Source organism: Hibiscus syriacus, unplaced genomic scaffold, assembly GCF_006381635.1.
Source record: "Hibiscus syriacus cultivar Baekdansim isolate YM2019G1 unplaced genomic scaffold, ASM638163v2 tig00112230_pilon, whole genome shotgun sequence".
NCBI classification, from domain to species: Eukaryota; Viridiplantae; Streptophyta; class Magnoliopsida; order Malvales; family Malvaceae; genus Hibiscus; species Hibiscus syriacus.
The window spans coordinates 88,120-100,925 of record NW_024063275.1 but is presented as its reverse complement, the minus strand read 5'-3'; the positions used below and the strand labels follow the sequence as shown (position 1 = coordinate 100,925).

General features: G+C 33.7%; 1 pseudogene; it reads right to left on the bottom strand.

Annotated features, from left to right (window-relative positions):
• Nucleotides 1–2,668: 2,668 nt before the first annotated feature.
• Nucleotides 2,669–7,989, bottom strand: LOC120176136 (annotated as a pseudogene).
• Nucleotides 7,990–12,806: the final 4,817 nt, after the last annotated feature.

The following is a 12,806-nucleotide window of genomic DNA, read 5'->3' as shown; positions in this document are numbered from 1 at the left end:
TTCGGTTATGTTAGCCCTATTGAGTAAGACTGCATCTCCTTATAGTAGTCTTCAACTGAACTTCTACCTTGTCGAAGTCGGTGTAGTCTTAGTTTAACTTCTCTGTATAATGTGTCGATATGAATCGCTTCCTCATGGTTTGTTTGAGGTCGGTCCAAGAAGTGATTGTTGGAATTTGGAAGTTCTGGATCTTTTTCCTTGTTTGCATCCACTAAGTTCGAGCATATCCTTCGAATTGCATGGTGATGAGGGGAACTTGTTTAGCTTGGGGGCAGTCATGGTATGCGAACATGAGATCAACTTTTCCTTCCCAATCGATGTACCTGTCCGGATCATTGTCTCCTTTAAAAGACGGGATCGTGAACTTTGGTTTTGCAAAGAGTTTGGGTGCTTGAAAACGTGGTTGTTCTCATCCGGGTACCACAAGTTCAGCATTGTTTGGTCTTGGATTCTGGTTTGGTAGATCCAGTTGTGGTTTTTGTCGTCCTCTCACGATTTCATCAAATCTTTCAACTTGAGTCGTGAGTCGGGTAAGTGTGGCTAAGATAGCCGTAAGTGTCTTGTTGTTATTGTCGCCCATCCTGAAATCATAACACTCAAAAGAAAATTTTAAAGTAAAATAAAAATAAAAGGAAGAAAATTCAACAAAGCAAGAAACCTCAAAAGTCACTCCAAGAAAGTAACACAACGAGATGCAAGTAAGCCGATCTTGTACTCTTTAAAACTCACTTTACCAAGTAGTCTTCCACAGTTCGTATAGGAGTTTGATTACTAGCAAAGGCGATAAGAAAAAACTTAAAAGTTCTAAGAGGCCAAACAAGGGTTAGACTCTAAGAGAACGAGAATGCAAAGAAGGAAGAAGTATGCAAACTCTTTAGTCCTACTAACACAAGGAATATAATGTGTTAGATAATGCAAAAGAACAATAACAAGGAAAAACAAAAGAACCTAAAGCACTAAGAGTCAAAGAAAAAGGAACCAAACCAGAAAACCTAGAAAACGCTGGATCAACTTGAGCAACGTTTTTGAGGGGGTTACCGGTGTCCAAAATTTCTGGAAAAATTCTTGAATGTCTTTAGATGCGTCAAGAAACCACCTGTAAAATTTCAGAACCAAATACCTTCAGTAGTATCCAGTGGACTCTGTTGAACGGTGAGTCCTCAAACAATCTATTTTTCTTGATTGCTTTGTTCGAAGATGTTCTTGATCTCCAAATATTCTATTTTTTTGTGTAAATGATCTTCAATATGTGAAGTTTCAATCTGGAAATTTTCACCACGAAATTCCTCGTGTAGAATTTTCAAGAAATTCGACAAGATCCTAGACCGAATCTGCCGATGAAACTTGATGAACGTATTTGAAGGCTCTAATGAACTCCGATTTGGGTGAATTTCATACTGGAGATTTATATTAGGATGAATATGATATATGGAGAAAATCAGTCCTAAAAACCTTCATTTACAATTTTTTTAAAATTTTGGCTTTTTTGTTTTTTTTTTTGCCTTTTTTGGTTTTTAAAAAAATAGCAAACTAACAAGAAGGATTTGAATCTAAATTAAAATTAAATAAAAAGAACCTGAAACGATGAATCTTTTCTAGACTAGCTCCGTTGGGATACCTTGACGGTTTTGTGTGCAAGAACAAACAAGATTGCTTGCTTCTTTCCAAGAATCGACCTAAATCTGATACCAATTGATAGAGAAGCGGTGGCAGGTAAATGAACGTTGCTCTTGTTGAAGAATCAAACCTAGAAAAGATCTAGACTCATGAAGAACAATAAGGGATGAATCGGAAGGTGGTGCAATAGATAGGTTTCTTTTGGTGCTGGAAAAGATAAAAATAAGATTAAAACAAGATAAATGAATTGCAAATAAAATAAGATAACCAAGAAATCAAAAGATCTCCCTTATGAAGGTGAACGATAAAGATGATTGATGACGTGATGGATATGTGAAAATTGATGGATAATGTCCTATCGAGCCCTCCTAGTCGCAATGAAAAGGCAAACACGATAATATGACTCTAATCAACCCTCCTAGTCGCGATGAAAAGGCAAATTGGAGTGTGAAATTAATCTCCCTCACAAGAACTTAAAGAACTCAGGAGAAAAACTCGAAGACACAAGGCAATCACACTTGCAAAAACGAACTCTCGTTATATTATTAATAAAAAAATCTTGAATTACAAAGTTTAATGAAGCCTCCTTTATATAGGGGTTGAGTTCTAAAATCTAAATAACTAATGGATAAAATAATAATAAACTAAACATATCTTAACTCTAATTCCTAATAAAATAAAAATAACTAAAGATAATACTTTTAACCCAACCTTAATTCCTAATAAAATAATAAATCTAATCCTAAAAGATAATGCACCATCCTATATTAAGTTATATTACAAATAATCAATAAAAATATTGAAAATTCGTAATATTTACAAAATCTCGTATTAATCCGTATAGGATTTTCTGCATGCACCGTCTTCAGTAAAATAACCATATCTTGAGTTCCGATATCGATTGATGCGATTCAAGAACCGTTGGAAAGATAAGAGACAAACGGTCGTATCTCCAGAAGACATCTTGACTAAATAAGATCAGTATCCCATTCAAAAAGTCGTCGTAAGTCTGCTTCTGTTCTGATCTTCTTTTCCAATGCTTGGACGAGTGGATCATTTGGAAGAGTTATTACTTCTTCCTTTAATGTGAGCCTTGTGATGCATGTATCACCCATGTCATTTACTTGACAACCATCTAGTGTATAACTTGTGAGCAGTATTTACTTTTTGAGGAAAATGAAAACATGCTCTATAATTTTGGGAGAAAAGGGGAATAACAAGGAGAACCAATCAACAAAATGTACCCTCACAAACACGTGTCTTCTTCTTCGGTGTAGCATGCACTTGAGTTTTAAGACCATACATTTTTAGTTGAAAATGTTCAAATGCCTCCGAGACAGCTGCTACCTGTCCATTAGCACATCAAAAGATAATAAAACATTATTGAGAAGAATAATGAGAAAAGTGAAAACAAGCAATCAATAATTTCATTGCATTCACAGACCAATTCAGGCTTTTTAGCGTACACCCTCACAATCATATCCTGATAAGATGTAGGCAGCAAGTGACTGATGCGATCATCTGGTATGGGGAACTTTTCCTCACTCTCGAAACCCTGTAAGAATTTGCACATCTAAAGAAAATGGCTAAATGATACAAGGATCCAGACTGCATAATATTAGGAATATCATGTCTGTTAACCAGCCACTATAGGCCACTTATGTTTTGCATAGCCATTGAATGAGTAGAACATTTTAATTGTATATATTCATAACATCTCCTGGGAATTTACTAAAGCCCCAACCATTGAGATATTATGAAGTAATATAACTAGCACCAGGTGGTTAAATACCATAAGTAGGTTTTCTTTTTCTATGTTAATCAGACTCTGGCACAAGTGCCTATATGGGTAATGTTTTGACGGAGGTAGATAAATTATGTTCTAAGCTTTTCCTTGTATTTAGACTCCTTGGGGAGTCATATGTTCATACTCATGTTAAAAAAATATGATGGACATGGTCGATGGTACTTTAAGAAAATATGAAAAGTGCAACACAGGTTTGTTTACAATGCAATAAATATTACCCCATGTTCTAGTGGAAGATATAAGATAAAACCATGATTGACATAATTCACATAGAAATTTCAAATGTCAATAACTATCCAGCCTAGTGTTTTCTTCTTTGGTTTAGAAGATGAAAGTTAAATTGAGAGTTTGAGCCTAGGTGTTACTGTAGACTGCTTAGAGGATAAGGTTAGGAGTATGTTACACTGTAAGCGAGAAATGAATAAAACAGGGCAACTTGAAAATAGAATCAGGGTGAGTTTCAGTACCTTGAAAAAGTTTATACTGCAAGTGTAGACATCCAACAAAATGAACAGAAAAATAAAAAAGTGTCAAAGACTATATAGTCAAAGATGAAACCAAGAAAAATAAGGAAAATATTTGCCTCCTAAAAATTGAGCATAAAGGCCATATGATACCTTTCAAGGGGATTTTTGCCTTCCGCGAGTCAAATCAATTCTTACATTGCTAACAGCAATATCTTCTTCTTTTAGCATTGCTCCACCATTTTTCTGTTAAAATGAGAATACCTTAAATATAAAAAATAGGAGATTTTACTCCTCTTTTGCTAAGAGCAGATGCATAAGATCATTTCAATAGAAAATATAAAAAATGAACCTGCGAGCAAGCAATATCCTTAGCAGTGACATTTTTGAAATGTTCTAGTTTGTCTTTTGGAACTGAATACTCATTACAGAACTGCAACAGTAGATAAATCATCTATCATAAGCCTCTGATAATGAAAAGTCAAAGAGAGATCGTGAACAGAATAGCATGCTTATTTGCATGCATTCATTGTTAATAACATAAAGAAGGATTGAATGTAAGCAAAGCTTTTCAACCTGATACAAATTTCTCCTGCGAATGCGCAGAATCAAATCTCTAGAATCTTGAAGCTCTTCGTCTGGAGCTGTCTCAATTGTTTTGATTATTGTGTCATCTAGCTGGAATCAAAGAAGAGAGCACATTCTGTTGTTCATTTCTGAGCAAAATTATTAGTAACTTAAAAGAATGCTAAGCACGTTCTCCAACCTTCCAGAACTCGGAAGGATCTTGAATGGAAGAAGAAATTTCCAGATAACTGTTTGCTTTCAGCAGTGCATCTACTACCATAAGCTCAACTGCCTGAAATAAGAATGAAATGAGATGTTTCTTCTTGACGTACAAAGCCAGCCTCCATAAGTAGATGGTAAAATCAATGTTGTAAAAAAATTGTTTGAAGTTTATGTAGAACCTATAGGGTGAATTCTCCAAATACCTTAACTTTAGGATGGGTGTAGACTGTTCGGTATAGATCAGCTCAAGTAGCAAATAACTTGTGGATGCTAAGATCTAGCAAAAGCACCCATTACACAATATGAAGCAGGGTATTTAACATAGATAAATAAAAAAAAATTCATAGTTGCCTTTTGCAAGTGAATAAAACATAAAAGAATAACAATCTTTAGCTCGATAGCAGATCTCGTCACCCGCAACACGCATAGTCACCATCAACCTGCAGGTGGTGTAGCATGTGAAATTGTGATGGAAAAAATTACTCAAATTTTTTAATATAATTTCTTCTTTTTAACCATCTATTGGTAACAGAGACTGTTAGCTAGATGTCTAGAATTAAAGGAAAAAAGCCTGTGGATATCAAAGCTACATCCCAAGCCACAAGCTCGGCTATCACGGACAATGTAGTCAAACCTACACAAATAGAATTTCCAGCTGTTGTAATCTTGTATGTAAATTGGAATTTGAACTCGAAGGCAGATGTGATGGACAAATAATTGAAATGCACTTACTTATCCATATCAATTCCGTTCCGACCATTTGCGACAATATCATATAAGAACTGCTTCTCCTTTACACTCTTCAAAATAAGCACAAATAATAATTGTGCTGATAATAAAGGAAAGAAAGAAACACAATTCACGCTTTTTCCTAATACTAGAGCTAAAAAACTCAGGGATTAACATATGCCTATTAATTGGATCATAGAAATGAACACTTACCTTTGGTAGTGCAAACTCTGAGCTAGCTAGTATCATTTCCTGTAAAACAAATAAAAGAATATGGATGAACATCAATTCTGGAATCAGGAAATCAAAATTGTAGCTCATTTCCATATACAGAGTTCTAAACTTTGTTCCGTTTAATTAGGCCTCAATTCAAACTTTAATATATAAGAATCAAAGCAAAGTCAGAAACAATTGAAAAGTTGCAAGCCAAAATTCAAAGGAAATGAGGAAGAAAATAAACAGATAGACATCCAGAATGTGTCTGATTCCACAGTCACTAGCAAATAAAAAAGCTTTATATTAGCCTTCTGTCCACAGTTTCCAACATTTCAACTGTAAATTTGAGTTAGACAAGTCAAATGGAAAATTAAAAGGAAAAAAAATTGGAGTGGTTAAGAATAGTTGAATGTTCAAAACCAAAGGATTTAGTCCCATCTAAGTCCCTCATACACTCCGAGTTTATTTGGTGTATCATCAACACCAAAGCAAATGATTCTACATATAAAACTAATAATTGTAAGGACTATAGAAATGCCATAGTAAAGAGAATCATACAGAACCAGAAAAGAAAGAAAGACTATGTTTGCAATATATTCCTGAAAAGAACAATTTACCTCGACTCTTTTAATCATCTCAGATTCAACATCAATATGGTGCACATCAACAATGTGATCAATCAAATTTGCTGACATTTGCTCATGAGTCCTAGAAAGTACAGATGACATAAAATGGATGAAAAACATAAATTTTACAAACAAACCCTAACATAACCCAAAAGAATATGAGAAGTGATGCACTGATTAAATTTGGAAATATCATTTAAAGCAAAACACATTGGAGTGATACGCACGAGATCACTGCTTGATCATTTTTTAAGATTAGGACTAAAAACAGTAGAAATAGTGAATCCTATAATATTATTTAACATATACCATTTGAAGCCATTTAGAATTTTGGGGAGAAACTCGACTCAAACAAGTGACTAAACGGTCCATGGCCTATATCATGTAGAAGACCTGCAATTGCGGGAACAAAATCCATAAAGGAACCAATTGAAGTGAAAAAATGAATAGAACTATAGGTAGCACAAATAGTTACCCGCAATTTTCACTGTTTGAACATCAAATGGATCAATACCAAGCTCCAAACCCTATACAAATGGTTATCTTAGATATATATATATATATATAAAGAGAGAACATAGTAGGATCAGAACACATGAGAAAAGGTTCTATGACTGATAGGTTTTGAGCTTTTAGATAGCTTCACCAGCAAGCCAATACACCCCAAGAGAATGCTCAAACCTGGAATGCAGAGCCCCTGGATAAACCAGGTAGGTCATTCCTAAAAACAAGTTAAAAGTTAAGTCACATAAGGAAATTACAGCCTGCCATGTATGCTATGCTACCCAGACCCAAATATTTGTATTAGATAGGAGTAATGTGACAGAGACAAGTGTTGGACGTGAATACTTTAGTTAAAAGGAAGAATCTGAGTAACATAGCAGTGAGCTACGTGAATTATTGAAAACTAAATACTTCAAATAATCAAACCAAAATCCCATGCTTAAAGATATAATACTGACAGCTAATCCATTCCATAAGATAAACAAATGCAAATGAAGAAAATAAACAACTCAAAAATCAATTCTACAGAAAACCATTATTTCTTCACCATGAAAAATGGGAACCATCATTTGGTGGTTTATCCTTCTATGAAGCATGTGATGTATTCATCATTAAAAAAATGAAAAATTAATGGAAACTGAAAGCGCAAATTTCATATCCAAATCATATATCCCTACTTTTCCATGTGAAAAAGATAATAATACATTGGCATCTCAAATAAAAAAAATAAATAAAACGTCCATTCTAAAAGAAGGGCGGGAGGGAACAGAACTTTACCGTGTTGTTTCAGATCGCGAAGCCTGTATCATAAAAATAATAAAAATCGATACGTGATATTTGAAACGAAAATGAAGCAAAACTAATAATGAAATAAAAGTCGTCATGCCTTTGAAATTGCTCCGCATCAATGAATTTCAACGAAAGCTGCGGCCAAACATAAAATACTCAGATTGAATAAAAAAATGATTTGCCAGGCCGAAACAGTGAACAGAATCACACTCCAATCAGTTAAATAGTACTAAACTAAACATTTCTCGTGAACTTTTTCTACTCGCATAACATTCAATTCACCAAATCAACACATAAAACGGAAAAAATTGAGAGGAAATGAAATACAGGATCGAGGTAAATGTTGCCGTGAACGTTGCCATGGACGTGTTTGGAAAGCCTGAGATCGTGCGAAGGAGACGAGTTACAAGCATAGGAGAAAGGGATTTTCATTGCAATAAGCTCCCATTTCTAGAGGCAGATTTGGGGGAGAGAGAGAGAGAGAGAGAGAGAGAGAAAATGAAGAGTTTTGGAGGGATTTCAGGGAATAGTGGCACTGTGGCAAGAGTGTCGTAATGTATGGGATTTTGCGTACAACTGAAGCGGGAAAAATATATAGAATATGGAAGAGTATACAGTTACTAAAACGATATATTGAAACATACAATAAGTAAATTTATCTTTATTATATAAATATTACAAAATATAAAAATTTATTTAAAATTAATTCTTAGTTAAAATTTAATTTTACTTTTAATAGATTTATAATTTAATTTAATTTTACTTTTAATAGAATTATAATTTAATTTAATTTTTATTAAAATATAATAATTAATTTAAGTGATTGAATTTGTTAGAATTAGATTTTTTTATATTATTTAAAGGTTGAGGGTAGGGATGGGTATAGGACGAGTTGGGTCAGATTTTTTGTCTATCCGATCCGATCCGAGAATAATGACTTTTCCATCCGAAATCCAATCCGACCCGCATAATATATACCCTCCACCGGCCCGACTTTTTGAAATAAAATATGAATCCGACCTGATCCGAAATAATAAAAAATATTATTTTTCAATAAAAAAGTGATTTAATTGAAAAAATAATATATAAAGAGATATTATTGTAATTATTCCTAAATATATAAGGTAAAATTATATTTGTTTGGGTCATGTTAGGTATTTTTTACACTAAATCCGAATCCGACCTGACCGAAATACTATCTTTAAAATACTAGCCCAAACCCTAATTAAAAAAATCGACCCAACTCCCACGGATCGAAATCTATCACGTTCGGATCCCATGCCCGTTCGCTATTGACTAGATTATTGTCGTCTGGTTCGCCGTCGCGAAGGAGCAGTAGAATCGACCATCTACCCGCACTGTTTCCATTGTTTTTACTTTTGTTGACCTTCGAAAAATCAACCCGTGACTGTCGCCCGCCCGTCTCTAACCGCCGACAACCACCACGACAGCCTATCATTATTAATTCCCAAGCGCTATCGCGTGTAAATTCCTCTGCAAGGAACTTGTTGATCGTCTCCTTTCTTTTCCTTTACACGATTGCAGATTGCAGGTTAGTTTTAATTTAGTTTTAGTTTTGAATGGTTAATTACATTCCAAGCCCCCTTATTTGTGTGTTATTTAGAAAGGTTAAATTGAATAGAAAACCCCTCATAGTTTCTCCCATTTACATTATATGGACAAAATTGTTTGTGTATGTTTCGATACGTTGTTTTAGTGGTACGTTGCGATATGCGAGAATTACTGTAGAATTTTCCATAGAATATTTTCTATTATAAAAAAATCATTTTACCCAACCTATGCAAAATTATATGGGATTAGTATCAACATAAATTTTGAATTTAAAATTAATTATATTGATTATTTAATTTTTTAAAATTAATTTATTTAAATATTATATTTTTAGGGTTTAGATTAATTTAACTTTTTATATTTTAAATAATAAAAATTGATTAATAATTTAATATATGTAAACACTTATTTTCGTCCGAGATTTTATCTCGAGTTTTAGTCATTTTATAAGTCTTTTTTTTAAAAAAAAGTGTATATATTTAAATATACATATATATATATATATATAGTGTGTGTATATATTTGAAAATATATATAATTTTTAGAAAGCGTATATATATATATAGTAAAGCATATATTATATATATATATATTATAAAAATATATATTTGTATATAGTTTTTAAATATATATATTATACATTAAAGTATATATTTTTAATAATATATATTATTTTTTATTATTATTTGTTTTGTTTTTCAGGTCCGATAAAAGCTCCTTTTAGAAAAAAAATCTAACGAAGTCCGAGAAGCAATCCAGCAATTGGGTCCAATTGCCTGACTCAGCAAAGGGGAACATAGCACGGAACATGCTAATCTAGTATGACCCGTAGATCGACAGACCAAGGCGTCAGACGAGATCACAGAATGGCTAACCCAAAATTTTCTTTTTAGAATAGTTAAATCATCCATTGTAATAAAAACAAAATAAAATCATGATATTTGATTTACAAAATACAGGAGCCCCAAAATATATCCCAATTAAGTTAAACAATATTTCAAAATACAGTTACGACTTAAATACAAGAACGTCCATATACATTACATGCCCTCTAAAAATATACTCAAGACGTACTAAAAAAGATGGAGCCAGTCTGGAAGGCGGAATATGTGGTGGCTCCTCGAATGCTACTCCTAAGAACCTGCGCACGGGAACCAATTCCGAATGCTAAGCTCACAAGCTAGTGCCATACTAATAATCAAACTATACTACATGCACATGCTAGTAAATATAACTATTAACATACAAAAATGCTAAACCAAACATACATACAGAGGTAGACATCATGGTGTGATCGGAGGATTTTGCTATATCTCAGAGAAACACACCCCTCTAGCCTACCTAGGGTAAGATCCAGAATTTCTACATCGAAAACGTTCACCCAACCAACCAACTCCTTACGAGTACTTGGGGCATCTACGCCCAATCGGTAAAGAAGTGCCTTGTGCATTAATTGAGATTTGTCCAGACATTCATATCAAACAAACGTTAATCCTGCTGCTTGTGGACACTAATTTTCGACGGCTATATATATGTATTTATTTTATTATTATTATGGTATAATATATATATATGTTATATTTATTTTATGTTTTTATTTATTTACATGCCCAATAACATTTACAACACAGCAGGCCTAACAATGGCCCGAATCAACTACCCAATTGCTCCAACCAAACCCTCAGCGCCGCATCCCTCGCTCAGTCAAACCAACAACTAGCCCCCCGACCAACATTACCACCAACAAACGTGGTTTTCATGGACTCCAAACAACCAACAACATTTCAGTTCGATTAGGACTCTATAACCGAGTCTAAAAATAGGATGTTTACTACTATAAATAAGAGAAGCAATTGCATACGAAAGGGGATCTACACACTGGAAAACACGAATATTCTACACAAGAGAGACCAGAAAAAGAAGGTTCGACCGAGAAAATACAGAGTATTCGGGGGGTTCGATCGAGCAAAAGCCAAAGTATTCGGAGGGGGATTTCGAAAAAAAATCAAAATCTTCGAACAAGGAAATAAAGAAAAATAGAGAGAAGCCTTACCTTGCATCGCCGGCGGTAGTCGTAGTATTTATCGGCCGACGTTGGTTCCTAGCCTAGGTGGTTCTTGGCTGAACCATGGAAGGGAGATGGAGAGAATGGAAATGAAATGAGAAAGGGGGCTGGATTTTTGTGTTTATCGTGTTACTGGAAGATAAAGGGTGGGGTTGTTTGCTTTTAATTTTTGGGTAAAATTGGCTCTAGGTCCCTAGGTTCTAGGATGCTTCATGCTTTTGTCACCCAAAATTAAGGATAAATCATCCCTTAGGTCCTTAAACGTTAGAAACACATGCTATTCTGGTCACTAAGTTAAGGCTAAATCACTACTTGGGTCACTGTCTTTAGTATAAATAGCACTTTGGGCAGACGTTAGTGGGTAAATCCCATCCTCGGTCCCTGTAAGTTGTACCCTTTATATTTTGGTCACTGTAGTTTATTTTCATTATTTTTAATTTCGATTTCCAATTTTATGCATACTTTATTTTGGTCACTAGTGAAATTTAATTTTTTCTTTTTATCTTCGGTCTTTTAATTTTATAATAATTACATTTTAATCACTAATTTTGTGCATTTGACATTGAGTTTAATTACCAGGTGATCATTTAACATTTTTTTTAGAATTTAACCTTTTGTTATTATTTCTTTTTTTCATTTTCATTTTATTTCGTTTTTTATTTACTATTTTTTTATTTGTTTTATTTATTTTTTCCATTTTTATTATTTTCTTTTTACTAAAGTTGTTTATCTTTATTTATCTATTTTTTATTTATTTTTATTATTGTTATATTAACATTTTTCCTTTCTTCTTTTTTTTATTTTTTTTATTTTTTTCTCTAACATATTTTTTTCAGTAGTAATTCCAATCGATTAAAGGTAAACAATTCGAATGAATGTTTTAAATTTTAATTTTAACTTTTAATTTTAACTTTTAATTTTCGCAATTAAAGACAACTGACAAATTAATTGGTATTGAAAGGGCAGTATAAGGCTGCTAATCCTTCATTGGCTGTAACCGACTCCCGAACCTGACACATTTATGGTAAAACGCAGATCATATAAGATGGTGTCCGATCCACCTAAATGCTTTTAAAGTGATCGGTGGTGACTCTAACCTAATTATTCAAGTCAAAGCCCAATTCCGAGCCCAACCGAAAGACGATCGCGACAGCTTGGCAACTCCGCTGGGGACAGGTAAGTGAGTCAGGCTGAAATTAATTTCCAGTTATCTTTTTCAGCGAAAATTGCAAGTTTAAATTTTAATTTATTTATTCAATTCCAATTATTTATTTTTGATTATTTTTCAAATAAATAGTTGTACTGACGTTTTTCTCAATGATTTCAGATTTTCAAAATTTTCATCTCAAGCTCTATACCCGAGCTTTGAGCCCTTTTAAGTGGGGGCGAAAGCGACGCCTTCGTGAGAATTTATTCTCCGCACAGGCCTAACAAGTAACCTTCAGGATTCATATACCTTATGACTTCGTGTGAATTTATTCACCATGCGGGCATAAGGGAATGTATCCTCTCAAGTTTAACTTAGTCCACATAAGCTTGTAATGGACTTAGGGTTAAGGGTTTGACAAGCCCAAGGGGGCACCAACAAGAAGAACTCGGGTACCTTTTTAGAACCTAAATCGGGAGAC